This window comes from Pituophis catenifer, unplaced genomic scaffold (genome assembly GCF_029215685.1).
Source record: "Pituophis catenifer annectens isolate HBS135680 unplaced genomic scaffold, rPitCat1.0.hap2 SCAF_3, whole genome shotgun sequence".
NCBI classification, from domain to species: Eukaryota; Metazoa; Chordata; class Lepidosauria; order Squamata; family Colubridae; genus Pituophis; species Pituophis catenifer.
The window spans coordinates 53,414,795-53,433,715 of NW_027256883.1; positions in this window are offsets into that span (position 1 = coordinate 53,414,795).

Consider the following 18,921-nt stretch of genomic DNA (forward strand, 5'->3'; position numbering starts at 1 on the left):
TCTGCTTTTCACCTCTCCTCCGACTGACTCACCGCAGCCTCGAGAGCCGCCTGAGCCGGGCGCAGCCCTGTAAGAGCGGTTTATCCCGGCCGGACAGGCCCAGCCGGAATCGGTAATGCGGAATGAATGGCTTTAGCCCGCTCGAAAAAAAAAGCCACATGGCAAATTGGCGCGCCCCTCCCAGGGTCCAGCTCTTGTCCTGAGAATGGCTTCACTTGACTCGGACCCGACCTTGCCCCCCCCCCCCGCTCTCCCTTAAAATTGGTTGAAAGACATGAAATTTGAGATGTTGGTTTCTCTGGCCCTGGTGGGCAGTGGCACCGTTTCATAATTGAGCTTGAAGATTGTTAGTTAGGTGTCCTTTACACACTTCTCTTTCTTGGATCAGACACTCGTTTCCCACCCCTTATGAGCGAATGTTGTCTTGGCATTGTTCGCGTTGTCACTGACTTCATCTTTTTCTTGATGGATGCTTTTAACCCCTATCTAGGTTACCTTAGAAGCTTTTTATTATGTAGCACAATTTTCCTATGTAGGATATTCTGCATTACATTTAACTAACTATAAACTGGAATGATAAAATTGAACTCACTATTTTAACTGTAGGTGACCCCTTTGGTTTATAAGATGGCAAATGGAGCTATTGATGTCTGGCACAGCAATAGATTAAACCATTATGATGTCATTCTATGAAGAACTACCTTTCAGAATTGGTGTCACAATGCAGCAAATTCATGCTTTATCTTATCTCTTGGCAGTATAAGAAATTGTACAAAAAATTAATCTGAAACTATGGTTTGGAATGCAAACTACTATGTGAAGGAAAGACACAATAATAAGAATCCTTAGGCTCATATACAAGTACACTGAGATTGAAGATACAATAATTTGATGGAAAAATAGCCTAATGGTCAGAAATATTGTCAGATAGGAGTTCCCTGGTTGAAATCTCATAGGATTATAGCATTAAAGTGTCATATGGCCACATTAATGTGCTATTTTTCTTTCTTTTCTGCAGAAAAGCATGCTGGCAAATTTGCTGCTTCGGTTGCTAGCTCCATTCTATCACAATAATGAGCTGATAACTATTGCTATCCTTACTGTTTTAATGCACAACACTTTAAAGAAAAGGATTGGTGGAGTCCTCCACCATGCATCATCTGCCAACAGGAAAACAGCCACCAATCACTTTGTCTAATGTGATATGAACTAGTATAAGGAAGTGCTTAGTGTAGCATGCTTAGCTACCTATCAAGTTGTCTAATTAATAGGTTGCAGACCCCAATGTCCTCAATGCCTATGCTGTGTCAGGTTATAAGTCTGGCATTCTTATGAAAGAGCTAAATCTGTCCAAATAACTGGCAAAAAAGTTGTAGGCATGGAATGGGGGGGGGGAGGTAAACAGGAGAGAGCGATTGATAATGAACAAGTTTCACCTGGTAATGCTGCAAAGGCAGGCCACTGTTGGCAAAGAGCAGTATCAGGAATTAGTCCAAAGTTTAAAAAAATACAGCCAAATGTATACAGCAGAAAAGATATAATTTACTCTGCGATGGCAGAACCAGCCACAGACAACAGTTAGAACCTGTCTCTTCTAGTTTATATCAAACTTTGCAGCATAGGACTAGCCCTTTCTTAAAAGCACTACTTTTTAAAAATAGATATAGTTCTTTTTCAACATGATAAATATGAAATCCTTATTTAAAAAACAGGTGCAGTTCTTTTTAAAAAGATGAAACCAATATTTATAAGAAAGCTGCATTGCCTTATTAATGTATCAGAAAGCGCCTGGCAGATATCACTTAGGTAGATGCCTTCGCGGAAGCCGCCTACCTGCTTACCCCCTTAGCCCATGCAAAGATGGCTATGGAGGATAATTCTTAGAGATCATAACAAAGAGGATGTGCCTTCAGAAATTTAAATTGGTCAGTAGGAGTTGGGCAGACCCTGCATCTCACAATATTACATAATCAATGAAAAGTACTAGATATGCCATTTTCCCATTGGCAAAAAGTGCATTGGGAGAAAAGGAGGAGCACTATTTTAACATAGGAATAGTTAAAATTTGCTTCAGTTGTAGCATGGAAATGGAATGAAGGCAATGTTATAAGGGCATAGTATAATGAAAATCAGTAGTGAGATAACGTTTGTCCTCCAATTGCAAGGATAAATCAAGGGTAGAACTTAAATGAAATTTTGAAGCTAATACGTAAAGTAAGGCTTATATTAAAAATCAGCTAATAGTCTCACCTGCTTCTAATCTATCATATAGAGACAATAATATTGGATTACAATCTATAATATGGAAAAAATACTTAGTAACTAGTTAAAGTTACAATGGACACCCCCCGCCCCAAGGTACTTACCTCTGAGTTCTGACATTCCAAAGGCTGGGCCCTCTCTGTGGTCATGTGACCTCATTTCAGGGTCTTGGCAATTGGCCCACATTTACAACCATTTGCAGCGTCCTACAATCATGACATCACATTTTATGATATTTTTGCCAAAAACTGCCTTTATTTCCAGCTTTTAGCAAAAATGTCTCATTGCAAACAATTGATTCATTTAATGACCACTGCATTAATGACTTCTACATTTGCTACCTCAACCTTCTTGTAAAACTACTGTGGTTACAGTTCCTCTTACAAAAGAAGGAAATTCCAGATTCAACTGGTATAGTCAGATACAGGTATGGTATCATTACATTACATCTTACCATAGGCCATTTGAAAGTTGTTCTATGTAGCACATAATCTGCAGTACCTATCCCGGAGAAGAAGGGTGGGGAGGTTGAGTTTAGTATAGGTATCATTAATAACTATCCAGATTGCAATATTGTAAAATGGAGCAAATAATAAAACTTCAAAAACTATATCATGAAAGTCCAAAAGCACTCTCATATTAAAAATCATAATTAATACATTAATTATGTACATCTGCCCTTATTTAATTAAAACCTGCCTGCCTATTTACATTCTTCCCATGTGAAGAATATTGCATACAAATACAGATAAAACAATTTAAAGCGTCTTTTCAAAGCTGTCCCTGTGTGTTGGAATGCCATACTGCTTGAGATTAGGTTGACCCCAACTTCACTCATCTTTTGGAAAGACTTAAAGACCAAGTTGTTTTTCCATGCATGGAGATAGTCAGGGGAAACAAGCCCACCCTGCTGGCATATGTTGTGTTCATTAGCCACTTTGTGTTTCAGTTGGTTGTGAAATATATTCTTACTGTATTTTTTTTTATTTTCACAGTCGCCAAGAGTTGTATGGCAGCCATATACATTTACCGGTATTTAAATAAATACATAAATACAAAAAGTACAATATAAATAATAACATTTTACCATTTAAATAGTTACAATCTGTAACCTCATACCCTACCACCCTGAAAAAAACACAAGGGCTTCTTCACAAATCTCTAAACCATTGGAGGGCTTATTAAAATTATGGGTGAACTGGTTATTGTACTATGGCTTGTTAAATAGCCATGGTATTTTTTAAAAATCACATTTGCTTAATGCAGTAGGACTACCAGCTGCAAACTAGCTCAATATTCAGATAAGAAAAGATAAGAAAAGTCTGGGTGGAGAATGGGTGAAGCAAACGCTTTGTCACTGATTTCTATAAAATAAGTGGACATAGAATGAAAGGAAGGGTCCAATGGAAAGCTACCAATAGAAAAGTGGAAGCAAAGGTTCTGTTAACAGCGAGGAAACAATACGCAGGAACTGCAAGAAGATTCACTAAGCAGTAGAATAATGAAGGACCACACTTTGATATTTAAGATTATGAAGAGAACATAGAATGGGAACTTTCAAGCTTGAAGGAAAGTTGTGTGAACATATGTGCATGGCAAGAGATCTAGAAAGTATTAGACACCCTGTGCCCCACTGGGTCATTGTTTTAGAGATACTTCCAAAGGCAGGCAAAAAAGCAGTGTAGCAGGAGCATCTTCCAACTTTTGGTTTCACCAGTGGGTTTCCTTGTTGGAATCTTGGAACTTTCCCATTCCCATCCCATCCCATCCCATCCCTTTCTAATATGCAGGAAAGTGACTGCTGCTAAATGGGGGAATGAGTGAGGGATTGTGAGACTGACTGGAAAACTTTCAGAATGTTGAAAATGAAGATAATGTGATTGCAACAACCTGGTAGCACAGTAGCAGCCAGTAGCACTGAAGCAGCCACAACTTTCATTTCCTTGGTAATCATGATCCCCAGGTTTTGGAAGCTTTCTGTAGGCTAGCCCATTTGAAGTACCTTGGTTCAAAAGTTACTGCACTATTTTGCCCAGTTAAAGGTCATGGTAAGAGTTTTAGTGATATATGGATTTATATACTCTGCTTTCAGGTTTTGTTGGAAGAAATTGGCCATGAGACTTAATAGGAAGACATACAACAAATCTTACTGGATAGGAAAAAAATTGGAACCTTAAGGAACGGAGAAGCGGAGAAGAAAGTATTCCCTGTCAGAAGATGAGGAAAATTATGGTGATTTACTGCTGTGACAAACAAAAACAGCTACGTGTCTGGATTCTTTGGCTCATGAAGAATCCTATCTCTCAGAAACGTGGATTAAAATGAGAATGACTTAAAAGTATAGATGAGGTTCAGAAAAAGATTAACAAAGATGGTGCCACACACAAATAAAAATTAGAAGGAGAAATTGAAGGAATTAGGTATGTTTGACCCTCATAAAGTATCAAGTGTTAGATGTTACAGTACATATCAAGTACCTGACAGTTGTTACTCATAAAAATGCCATAAACTATTGTTTGTTCTACTAAATGCAGGATATGAAATAATGTTTAAATTACCATATAGAAAAACAATTTTAAGTTGTATAGGAGAAAATTTCAATAACATAATGAGTTCTAAGGAAGTAGAGAGCTTTTCATATGAAGGTACATTTAATCACAGGCAGTGTAGACATTCACAACAGGGTGAATGTTGCACTTTGCATTGCCAAATATTGTAGTTCATATTTTCCAAATGACACACACAAAAAATTCATATGCTGAACACCATAACAAATAAGTTCTCTATGTTCATGTAACCAGATTATAACCCACAGATTTCAATATAAAATACTATTTAGCGGTCCAAAAATTTTAGTAATCACCCAGGATACTAATTTTATAATTAATATAATTTTATTTAAAACATTAGCTACAAATGGAAAATACGGAAAAAGAGAAATTTCCATTGCAAATTCCTGCTTCAAATTCAAGGATGTATTTAGGAATGACTGACTGACTGACTGCCTGAATGAATGAATGAATGAAAATTTATATGGCTGCCTAATTCATTCTCTGTGACTCTGGGCAGTTTACAAAGATAAAAATCTCAAAAAAAAAAAAAAGCCCAATAAAAAGTAATAACCCCTCACCTCCCTGAAGACAATAATCAGTCAGTCAAATAAGCCACTTGATGGGCCACATCCCATTCTGGGTTCCCCAGGTCTGTTGGCAAAATCAGGTCTTCAGGGCCTTGTGAAAAGAGTGTCAAACAGGTTGTCAATCTTACTTTCTGTGGGGATAATGTTTCAAAGGGAAGGAACCAGAGGAATGAGAAGGTCTTTCTTCTTGGTCCCAATAGATAATATACCTTCTTGGGAGAAGGGATTTGCAGCATTCCTTGCCTCTGTGCTCTGGTAGGTAGAGTAGATGTGATTAGATCTGCAGTTTATGTTCATGAAAGCATTTTAAAAATGAATTACTGAATTAATTTAGAATATTTTGATCCCTGTCCAACACTGTTAAGCATGCTTAGGTCCACACTGAAATGTAACCAGTATAAAAATTCAGATGACTTGCTTTTTAGAATGTTTATGTACAAAGCAATATTAGCCATTTGTTATAGAGTATACTTGATGTGAAAAACAAGGAAATGGGGTAGAAAATGGTTGTGAGCAAAGAAAATTGTCGTTTATGCAGGAACCATCTACTGAGAATTCCCACTCCATATGAGTGAAAGGCATAGTGATCCAATGACCTTTCTTCTCTAATAACTGCCTTCATACTCTGGAACATTTCTTGAGGTGTGAAATATCCTAAATTTCATAGCCTTCAAGAAGGTACTCGAGATAAGTCTATTCCACTGAATCTTTGGTGTTAGCAGTCTAAAAGCTACCATATACTTAGTATGGTTAGCTTCCTAACCATGTAGTTAGGAAGTGTGAATAATTAATTTGTGGGGGAGTTGTAAGTTATGAATGTTGGTTAATTAAGGACAGCCTTGAGTCTAAGCACCATATAATATTTTGTAGAAATAAATAAAATGAGTATAAGTGACAAACCTGTCTCTCTTAGCTTTGTTTCCTTGAGCAACAAAAACTATAATACTAGAACAAAGGCAAATGATTGGCTGCTTTACCTCCCTTGTTAAGAGAGGTGTCACAATCCCAGTATGACAATGAGTTGTTTCTTGGCTGTCAGAAGAAGCAACTGAGCAAAAAAAAATTTTTCCTCAAAGGTCTATGTGCTTTTTCTCATGCACCTATTCCATATTTTTTATGTATGGAATAGGTACATACGTATTTCCTTAGATTCTTATGACTATAACTTGTTATTGTATCTCATGATTTATGTTGATTGCTTTTATTTAGCATCCTATTACGATTTATGTTGATTGCTTTAGTAACCTATGACAACCATTGACTGTTGTATCTATGATTTATGATAATTGTATTTTATGATTATGATTATCACTTGTTGCTTGTATGTACAGTACAGTGAGAGTTTATGCACCGTAGCCAAATTCCTTGTGTGTCTCCAATCACACGTGGCCAATAATTCTATTTCTATATTTCTATTTCTTTTTTCTAGTGATCATTAATGTCTTATGCAGAGACAAATTTTGATTTGCCAATGTGTACCTATGCCCAGTAGTTCTGGCTAGTAATAACTTCCTGACAAAAGTTTCTTATTGATAAGAAACATTGATTTGAGATACTCATATATTTATTGAGATTTCCTTAATATATTCCGTGTATACTAATTCCAACAGCTTGTGTTATCCTTATAGATTCATATGTGGATCTTTCACATCCTGGTAATATATTTCTTCACAGCACCATCTGCAACAACTGCAATGATGACGGGGTATCAGCTTTATACAGATGTCACTGTTATACATTTGTATTTCAATTTCTGACACAAACATGTAAATGTGCATGATAACATTGTTGCATGCATTTCATAATTTGTCTTCCTGCCACCCATATCTCTTCAGAGACTGCTACTTCTTCTGCTCATAAACATTTCATTCTCCAAGTCCCAAAAAATCCTGCTATTTTGATAATATCCTTCTTATTTCTTCACATACTTTTCCTTTTGGTTGTTTCTAAGCAAAGAAATAGGTACACTAAGATTGCTCTAGAAAGGGCTACGTTGTGATAGCCTTTTCATCTTGTACTCTAACATACGTGTTTTGGAAAATATGTTGCAAGGATCTATGAAGCAGAATGGCTGTGTTTTCTTAATTGTTGACATCTGGCACAACACGTTTCTGCTAAATCTTATATGATTGAATTAATTTGTGTTTTATTTCAGTGTTTTATAGATCTGATATTTGTTTGCTTAATTATTGCCAAATATCGTCAGGAATATGACTGATTTTTTAAATATTTGTTATATAAGAATATTTATCTGACTATAAAACTTAAGCTACTTTATTTATAAAATAAGTCTTTGTTTATTTTATATTAGTCCAGAGATTGCTTCTTTGAAGTCTGTTCACGTAGTTCTTGAGATATATAGGCCAGTTAATGATTGTTTGAAGTTATGAATACACCTCAAAAGTGTACTTATGACAGGGGTTCAAAATTGTGACCAACAGGAAGCCTCAGAAGTCATGTGACCTAAATTCAGTCCATTCTGAAGCAGCAGGCATTAGTCCTGTGACCTCTCTTTGAGAACTGGAAATCTCCCACAGTTACAGCAGGTGATTTCTAAGGTCCATATGGTCATGTGTGTGTTTTCCCCTGGTCACATGACCAATCCAGATCGGGATCTTTGCACCCAGTGTGCTTTCTTTCCACCTCACTGTTGCCATGTGGAGGACTAGAAAAGTGAATCTCTTGTTGCTTCTTTTGTTGCCTTGAGGCCTGGAATACCGTAGCTACTTTGTTAATACTTTAAAATTTTCTTTTTTATTATAGTACCATGCTTGTTTGTAAGTACTTTCTAAAAATAACATTTTTTTCATTTACTGTGTTTGTGTTTGTGTTTGTGTTTGTCTTGGATTTGCTTGCAGAAATACTAGCCGGTGTCTACAGAAAGCAGATTCAGCAAAATTCCTTAGTATTCTACTGTAGTGTGTTTCTTTGCATATGGTTTAAGATTGCTTGCAGAACAATTCATTGCATTCTACTGAACTGTGGCAGCAGTTCGCTCTGGAGACTCCACGCTGGGAAATTCAGCTGCCAACTCAATTTAAGTCCAAGCCCCTGCCTGGAGGTGCTGTGGTTTGAAGGTGGAGACCCACCTTGCCTTGCTATAGAACAGCTGACGGGCAGGCAGCAGTGGTTCTCTCCAGAGGCTCCATGCCAGTGTCTCAGTTCACTTAACGATTATGAAGGTCATTTAATGAACCAAAGCAAATAGCAAACCCAATGTTTGTTCACTTAATGACCCAGTTACCAAGCACAGTTAAAAATGTCATAAAATGAGTCATCCATTTTATGACAGTGTTGACTTATGACCCTAATGGGCAGGCTCCATTAGAGTTGTATCTCAAGGACTAGCTGTATTTGGTTTGTATCTGTACCATATAGGAAACATTATTTCTGTATAAAATTAATACTATTTTTTAGAGTATAAGATGCTCCAGAATATAAGACACATTAGTTTCTCCTCCTTGGTGGGAACGGCAGTCAGACATGGGATGACGTTAGCCAATCAGGACCGAGTCTGCAAACTATTAGGCCCCGCTCTCTTGCTGATCTCCAGTTTGTCGACTCTGTCTGCTTGGACAGTCATGTCTCCTCGTTTCTGAGCCTGTCTTAGGCCTCATTTGAGATTTCTCAGGTTTTTCTGCTCCCAAACAAAATCGGTAGAGCTTATTCCAGCGTGAAGGACAACTGTCTGATCCCTCTGAAGGCCACGTGGCGGCTTTGGACTGCTGGCTGGCAGTCCAACCGGCAGCGCTCACGAGTCCGCTCCGTGGCGCTGACCCGCACTGGCCCAACTTCTTCCTGGACATTGGAAGATTGTTTTTCATCAGCGGGTGTTTAACGTTGCATTTACAGCTATTGCTCAGCAGCAGGAGGCGCGTAGAGCATGAGTACCGTGCCAGAGTTGATCACAGTTTCAGCCCGAGGGCTAGCGATCCAGACCTTCTTATTTATTTATTTTATTTTATTAGATTTTTATACTGCCCGTCTCCCATTGGACTCAGGGCGGTGAACAGCCAAGAATAAAAACATCACATACAAAATTTATTTAAAAAAAAAAAGAATTAAACAAATTTTAGCCCAATAAATTTAAAACATTCCAACTAAAATCAATTAACAATTAAAAATATCTAAGGGGGGGGGTGTAAGCCAGCCCGGCTTGATGAAATAAAAAAGTTTTAAGGGCACGGCGAAAAGCATGGAGATCTGGGATCCTACGTATCTCCGGGGGCAGGTCGTTCCAGTGGACAGGTACTGCCACAGAGAAGGCCCTACCCCTGGGGGTCACTAGCCGACATTGTCTGGCCGACAACACCCTGAGGAGTCCCTCTCTGTGGGGAGCGTACTGGCCAGTGGGAGGCTATCGGTGGCAGAAGGCGGTCCCGTAAGTACCCAGGCCCTAAGCCATGGAGCGCTTTAAAGATGGTAACCAACACCTTGAAGCGCACCCGCAAGACCATTGGGAGCCAATGCACCTCGCGCAGGAGGGGTATCACATGGGAGCGCCCCATTGCTCCCATAATCCCCTGCGTGGCCGCATTCTGTACCAGTTGGAGCCTCCGGGTGCTCCTCAAGGGGAGCCCCATGTAGAGAGCATTACAGTAGTCCAGGCGGGAGGTGACAAGTGAATTCTTGGTGGATTCCCCTCACACAAACTGCGGGAGGTGACAAGTGAATTCTTGGTGGATTCCCCTCACACAAACTTCCTGCCATACCTCTACTGTTTGTCCAGGGGTCTTTCTAGACAGCGCAGTAAGTAGCGATTGGGGACCCAACCGCATTGGAGAAATTTGGGGCGCGAAGCGGATTCAAAATGGTGGACGCCACTGCTTCGAAATCGGGCTGCATGGTGGCAGCCAGGGGAGGAGAAAGCGCCATGATAGTGACCCGGGGACCTCGGGCCAGGGTGGAGGCTCCTCATCCTCAGGTTAAGTCCTCCTAAGCCAAGAAGAATGAACAGCGGCGCCACAGGGCTTTAGAACATGTCATTCAAAAGGCACAAGAGGAGGTTTTGAAGCAAGCTAGATCTCTTCCCACATCAGAGATACTTCCTGCTCAGGATTCCACCTCTCTAGCCTTGGATCGCCCAGCGATTCCCCAGCCCCTTCCAAGGGCCTCCTTATCACCTGATCGGTTGGAACAGGGAACCTCCTCATCTTCAGCAGAAACGGCCATTTTATTTGCCACCTTGCCAGCTCAAGGTCTTCCACAAGCCTCTTCCATTTCAGAGGAAGGTCAGGATATTCCTAGGCCTTCTGCAGTCCCCTTGGCTTCATCTGGCAATTCATTTGACCCACAGCCCCCTCCAATCACACCTACTTTAGCCTCCTTAATATCTGAGGCTATTCGCCAGGGTATAACACAAAGCCTCCAACAGAGATCTACCTCAGATGTTTCTGAGTAGGTGAGTCAGGTCAGTTGCGTCCATCAATTGGACGAATCTGAGGGACAACCAGTTGACCAGAGTCTCTTGATTCAGGCAGTCAGATTTCCTTGGCTGCAGAAGACATGCCCTTGGATCAGGAATGGTCTGATAATGAAGGCCTTGAGCCAGACCAACCCTCTTTTATAGGTCTTTTTAGACTTCAACTTTTTCGATCTTTGTTATTTAAAGCTCTATTTTCGACTAAGATGATGCCCTCTTCTGCAGTGCAGGAACCAACCTCGGCTGAGGTTGATCCATCCTCTTCTCTTTTCTCAGAACAGACTGTTCATACAGAAACCTTGCCTGCTCCAAAATTGTTTTCAGACATGGTGCGGCATCAGTGGATGTCTCCTGGTTCGGGTCCCGTCCCCAATGCCCAGGACAAACGTCTCTATAACTTGGCTGTAGAATTTTCTGACTTGCTATAGGTTCCTTCAGTGGATGGTCCTGTCGTTGCTCTTTCTTCGACTACCCACCTGGCGGGACCTCCGGAGGAATCATTACGTCCAGAGGACAAGAGAGCAGAAAGAACCCTAATCAAAGGACATCAGGCTGCTGCTTGGGTGGTAAGAGCTACTTCAGCAGCCTTGTTCTTTAACAGGGCTTCTATTTTGTGGTTGAAACAGCTTCAGGAGAGAATTCCTCCTTCCGATTCAAGGGCACACCAGGATATCAATAAGATATTGGCAGCTATTGAATTCTCGGCGGATGCCACTCTTAATGCCGCCAGATTCGCTGCAAAATCCATTGGTTCTTCAGTCACATCTAGGAGGCTACTCTGGCTTAGGCACTGGCAAGCCGACACCAGAAACAAATGGTGCTTGGCTTCATCTCCTTATTCAGGGGAGAAACTCTTTGGTTCTTCTCTTGACCCTTTTCTTTCTTTCTTTCTTTCTTTCTTTTTTTTGCCAAATCATTTTTTTTTAAAAGAACATACAAACATCATTCATTCAATCAAATACAGACAGTACATCGGTTGGACACCATTATCAGTACAGGGCATTACCCTTCGGGCTGTCCTTGGCCCCGCGGGTGTTCACTAAGCTCACAGCTGCCCTCGTTGCCCACATCCATGCCATTCCCATTCAAATTCTCTTTTATTTGGATGATATCCTTATCCTCTCCAAATTGGTCCTCATAAATTGGTCATAAAGTGCCTCTAAACCCCCTCTATATTAAGCATTAAGCATTTGGGGGCTATAGTAGATACCATCAAATCTGAGGTTTCCCTTTCACTGGACCAGCAAACCAGCCTTCATGAGCTGGCCCTCCACTGCTGCAGGGATCGTTCGGCATCTCTATTCACTCATTCCCGCCTTTTGGATAAAATGGTATCTACATTTGGCATTGTTCCATGGTCCCGTCTTCATAGCAGACAGTTGCAGTGGTTCATTCTTCCCTTCCAAAGGGCGCGCAGGAGCACATCTCTAACAAGAGTTCCTCTTCCCCCCATGGTCGTCGACTCATTACTTTGGTGGACTTCAACTGCAGTCTCCAAGGGCAGTCGGTTTCGGGAAACCCGCCACTTAGTTCTAACCACAGATGCCAGTCTATCAGGGTGGGGAGCTCACCTGGGGCCCCATATGGCCCAGGGCCAATGGACACAGCAAGAGAGACCATTCAACATTAACTAGTTAGAGCTGCAGTCCATTCATCTGGCCCTTCAACAGTTCCACCACCTGATCAGAGGTTAGCATGTCTTAGTGCTGACAGACAACATGTCCGCCAAGGCTCATGTGAACAGGCTGGGTGGCACTTGCTCAAAGGCCCTCATGCAGAAAGCTCTTCGTCTGGGTCTTTGGGCAGAATGGCATCTAGCCTCCTTGAAAGCATCCCACATTTCAGGGAAGTCGAACATTCAAGCCGACTCTCTCAGCTGGCATCTGGTGGACCAGGCAGAATGGAGTCTTCATCCTCTTCTATTCAAGGAGCTGACTTCCCGGTTCAGCCTTCCAGCTGTGGACCTCTTTGCCTCTCAGACCAATCACCAGGTACCACGCTTTTTTTTCAGATTTCCAACTCCCAGAGCAGAGGCGGTGGATGCTCTACTTGCCCCTTGGCCTCAAGGCCTCCTTTTGTACGCCTTCCCTCCCCTTCCGCTCATTGCCAGAGTAATCAGGAAGCTTCTGGAGGAGAGAGTGGAGTTGATCCTGCTGGCTCCACATTGGCCTCAACGGCCTTGTTTTGCGGATTTGGTCACCCTATCGGTAGCACGCCCCTGGCGCATTCCCAGCAACAGGATTTCCCTACTTCAAGGGACTCTAGCTCATCCAGAACCCCAGTGGTTACAGTGGAGACTGAGCGGCATCTCCTAGCGAAGGCCAATATATAGAGTCATCCGCACCATACAAGCCGCTCGGCGTGTCTCGACTAACCATATTTACGAGGCCACATGGCACACCTTCTCTAACTGGTGCAAGAAGAGGAACCTGGCTCCCACATTGGCTTCTACTGCTCATATTATTGATTTTTTGCAGAGGGGTTTCGATTCTGGTATTTCTGCCTCCACGCTATGATGGCAGATTGCAGCCATTTCCTCCATTTTGGCATGCGATTCGTTGACATCTGTCGCCAGAGATCCGTTTGTACATAAGTTCCTCAAGGGGGCCTCCAATTTCCGTCCTCCGGTCATACACTGATTTCTCACATGGGACCTCAACAAGGTGTTATCCGCCTTGACCAAGGCTTCCTTTGAACCTTTACGGGACGTGGCTCTCAGGTTTCTTTCCTTCAAAGTGGCATTTCTTGTTGCAATCACCTCTGCCCGCCGCATTTCAGAACTGGCCGCCCTTTTGATTCGCCAAGATCTGTGCGTTTTTCACTTGGACAGGTCATGCTCCGCCTAGACCCCACCTTCGTTCCTAAAGTTAATTCCATTTTTCATTGAACCCAAGAACTGGTCTTGCCCAATTTTGGCCCATCTCCAGTACATCACTTAGAGAGGATATGGCGTACCTTGGATGTTCAAAGGGCTTTAAAAATTTACATTTCACGCACCTCCTCCTTCCGCAGAACAGGAAGCTTTATTCGTTTCCTTCCAGCCTAGCTCCATGGGCTCCAAAGTCACGGCTCTGGCCTTGGGCTGCTGGATCAGAGCTTCGACCTCTACAGCCTACGAGTCCCAGTCCTTACTGGTTTGGCAGCATATCACAGTTCACTCCACCCAGAGTGCGGCCACATCAGCATCATGGGCAACTCAGGCCTCATTGGAGGAGATCTGCAAAGCCGCAACATGGTCTACCCCAACACCATTCATTCGGCATTATCGTTTGGATTCCTACGTGTCGGCAGATGCTGCTTTCGGCAGATGAGTACTTCAGGGAATCCACTCCTCATAGGATCGGCATCACCAGTGTATTTCCCTCCCGAACAGGACAACAAGCTTTGGTATGTCCCATGTCTGACTGCCATTTCCACTAAGGAGGAGAATGGGCGTTGGTCTTACCTGTCACTCTCTTTCTCTCATGGGGGGGGAATGGCAGTCAGCCCCTCCCTGAATGGGGGCCGATACGAACGTTGTCAGGGTGGGTGGGTTCCACTAACTCTTTCTTTTTCCAGATGGAGACACATCCGTCTGCATTATGGTCCTCGCCGACAAACTGAAGATCAGCAAGAGGGGCGGGGCCTAATAGTTTGCAGACTCGGTCCTGATTGGCTAATAGACAGAGTTATCCCATGTCTGACTGCCGTTCCCCCCCATGAAAGAAAGGGCGTGACAGGTAAGACCAATGCCCATTTGGAGGAGGAAAATAAGAAAAAAAATTCTGCCTCTCCCTACCAGCATCCATCGGCATTAATCTGGCTAGCATCCTTGCTGCAAACAGCAAACACCCTGGTTAGGTTCAGCACGTTATCACAGCCTCATTTAGCATGAACAGCTGTTTGCCAGTGGGATCGGCCTCCCAGAATACCACCAATCAGCTCTTCCAGGCTGCGGGGATCGGCAGAGCCGATCGCCGCCTTCGCGCATCACAGTTTTGGCCTCAGCGCATTGCGTTTTTGGCCTTTGCATGCTCCATTTTATACCCATTCCAGGTTACGGGGATTGCCACAGCACATTGCTGCCAATCACTGCCTCTGCACATTGCATTTTTGGCCTCCACTCATCACGTTTTTGGCCTCCACACACCCCGTTTTTAGCCTCCGTGCATAGCATTTTCAGCCAGTTCCAGGCGCCGTGGATCGCCGCTGTCGATCCCCGCCACATGGAATTGGCCGAAAACACGATGTGTGGAGGCCGAAAATGTGACACGCAGAGGCGGCGATTGGCGGCGATGAGCTGTGGTGATCTCTGCAGCCTGGAACAGGTATAAAATAGGGCGTGCAAAAGCCGAAAATGCAATGCGTGGAGGCTGAAAATGGCCAAAGGGCGGGGCCACCGGGTGGGCGGGGCTTTAGCAACATTTGGTGTATAAGACACACCACAATTTTCACCCACTTTGGGGGGGGGAGTGCATCTTATAGTCCGAAAAGTATAGTAGTTATCTTCCACAGTAACTTTGTTTTTCAGATCCTCCCACTGCATTCAACATGTGATCTTGCTAAACCAAAGATAGTTCCAGAATTCCCAGCATTCCCAGTCATCAATCTTGCTCTCTGACTTCAGACTTCTAATATTTTCCTTTTTCCCATAGAGATACTGGCATGACATAGTCATGTAGTATCAGCATTTCTCTTTGGTCACCACAAAACAGTTTATTTACCAAATGCTTCTTAGTATAATTTTATCATTCTATATGCATGCAGTCAGTTCAGTTTTAATTTAATATTTAATTAAATTTATTCAATTTAGCTACCATCTGAGTCGAAACTGCTCACAATATAACAACAATAAAATAAAGATAAAAAATAAAAAAGGAAGAAAAATAAGCGGAAGAAAAAAAAAGAACAAGAATATAAATGTAAGTCCAGCCAATAACACAAAAATACTGTACATCCCAGAAGGAGCTACATATTTTCTACCTCTAGCCCAGTGTACCACTGGAAAAAGATAGTAGCAAATCCTTTTTCTATGTTCAATTTTGGATCACAAATCCCATCACTGTCAAAACTGGGTCCCATCAATATCACATGACAAGGCCTGATTCTTAGTTTATCTAGGAAATGTCAAACAATCTTATAATCTCACAAGTTAACAAGCAAGCATCAAGTGTTACAGAGAGGGGGGAAATCCCCAGTGCTTTCTCAGCCTTAAATGGACAATTATTGCTATGCCTCAATCCTACATTTTCCAATTCACATATAAAAAGTCTGTATAGTTTTGATCTTTTCTGTTGTATATTTCTCAGAACCTTACTCCTGGATACTAGGGAGATCAAGAACTGAACACAGATATTTTGCAGTCAGTAGTTTGCTCTAGCACTCCATTACGCTCTGACTTGTTTTAATAATGTTGCTATTTTTTGAGCTTAAAAGTAAATGTTTTAATTTTTTAGAGAATTAAAACTCAAAGATGTTTTCCAAATTAAAATCAGCAGGGCCTATAATTAGGATAACAGGACTTAGTTTTTTTCGTAAGTTTTAAACATACTAAAAAATGAGAAATCCCTTAGGAATGTTTCCTTGACCTCAGGTCTTTAAATACAGACTGTTATGAAAATTCCCGGAATAGAATGGTTCAGAGACTGTTCATTACTAATTCTATGTTTATCCTTTTTGTACACAAAGATTATCTTAACCTTTGTTCCTTATTCTGTGTGATCTAGTGATATGAAACATTATAATTCCTTTAACATAGTATATAGTTAGTAGATTTACTGAAACTTTTTTCTCTTGCTCAAAATAATAGGTTTTTTTTACCAATTTTCTTTAGTCAATATACTGTATTATCCAAATTATATCTTATAGATGCCTTAATTGTTAAAGGAGTGAGTCTGCAATGCACAAATGCAATTATTTCAGTAATTGTTAAAATATTAGATGAAAACTCCAGAATAAATTGTGAATTATGATCTCTCAATTGTCAAGAACCCATTTTTACAGGAAGGGGTTTTTTTGTCTTCTCCTGGAATTTACAAAACTTTAGATGGCACTTGTTGGATAGCTTTTTTTAAAAAATAAATTCTGCAGTCCATGTTATCATATTATGAGCCACCTTGAAATCCAACATTTTGAGGAAACTTGGCTTTAGAAATGTGTCTTGTGAAGGGCAGATGTATAAAATTATTTGGCGTAATCCGTTTGGTGCAGCAATGTATTTTGTTGGATCAAGACAAGTCAAATAGCCTTTCCTTATAAATTTGACCTCTGATTATGATTCCTGGCAGTTGGAAGAAAACCCAATTGAAAAGGGTTTTTTTAAATGTAGCATCTATCTATTTCCAGTATAAATACATTCTTTTGAAAGGATTAGGTATATTAGAGATTAGGCTACCCATTCCTCAATTTTTTTTATTTTTAAAACTTATGAGCAAGCTACTGAAGGAAAATGTTGATAAAATACTGAAAAGCACTGAACTCTTTTTTGCCATGTTTATCTTATAAAAAATAAAAGCAAAGGAATGGGAAAAACTATGCCTTCATTTCCTTTACTTCTCCAAGGGGTCCAAAAACATTATCTCAAGCCATTTTTGTTCTAATGAACTTTTAACATGTCCAAAAATTCAAATCTTTATTCAAGCATGTAACATCAATTCTACAGTATTTGTAACTTGACTCTTTTTATATATCAGTAGAACTCATATTGAAGTTCTGATTTAGTAGCAAAAATATGTACAAATTCAGAAAACCTAAAAGAGGGCCAATATTTTTCACATAACTTTCCCTTGTTTGTTTTTGCAATTCATTTTATATCTAGAGATTCAGCTTTGCTAATTTAAAAACATTTTTTTCATAGATACCCTGCTGTTTCAGGAATTTCACAAAATTTTCAAAAGCCTGGATTCCAGATTATGGGCAAGAAGTTTTACAGCAAATTCTTTGTTTTTCTAGGAATTGTTTGAGAGAAACACAGGAACTTCTATGGAATTGCTAGGAATTTTCCTGCTAGATGGTTTATCAGTTCACTCTGGATGTTAGTAGCCTATCACAATCATAAACCTCATTTACTGGACAATTCTTGGAAGAAAGCCTCTGCTGGAGAGATGTCTATGGAGATTCTCAATAATTCAGGTCATGGTTGCCCCAAAGGTGCTTTTCCAAAAGGCAACTAGACTTTCTTGGTTTTTTCTTTAAAAATGTTTCATTTCTCATCCAGAAACTTCTTGGATGAGAAGTGAAACATTTTCAAAGAAAAAAACAAGAAAGTCCAGTTGCCTTTTGGAAAAGCACCTTTGGGACTTTGCTGGAGAGGTTTAAATTAACAACCCAGTTTAACAATGTCATTTTGGGATATTTTGTTGTTGTTAATTGAGAAGTAGTGTCTGACCCATCGCAACCCCATGGGCAACGTTCCCCCAGGCCTTCCTGTCCTCTACCATCCTCTGGAGTCCATTTAAACTCACACCGACTGTTTCAGTGACTCCATCTAGCCACCTCATTCTCTTGGGATATTTACTGTCTCTCAAATCAATGTACCAAAAGATTATTGGAATGATAGGAAATGTTGGAGATGGGAGTGCTATGCATGACATCTTGAATTTTTGGAGAAGATGCATTTTAAAACTAATAAAATGAGTAATTGGAAGCTTGGTCAGATGCTGTAGTTTCTCTGCTTGTTCTGAGTGAAAATGTGAATAAGTGTGAAAATACTGTTGGTATCTATTTGAATGTACAAGAGGAGATTTAGTAGTCCATAATTTGGTAATCCTAGAGAATTAATTATATCGCCCTTTGATATCTCTCTGAACCTGCTGGATTAGGCTTGCAAAACATTCAGATTGTATTAGAGCAAAATAAATGGACTTTATTTATACAAATCCAGCTTTTGTTTGATAAGCTTAGAATTCTAAATTTGCTTTCCTTAACACATGCTTGCATTATTGGCTATAACCTTAATGGAAATTCTGTCAAACACATTGTTGCTTAGATGGTTTAATTTCTGATTTAATGTTTTTTTTTTATTTACAGGGGTGTACTGTAGCTTTGAAATCTGCTTCCAGGTAAATGGCTAGTAGCAATATCAATCCAAAGACGCCGTGTAAAAAAAAGTATTGTATCT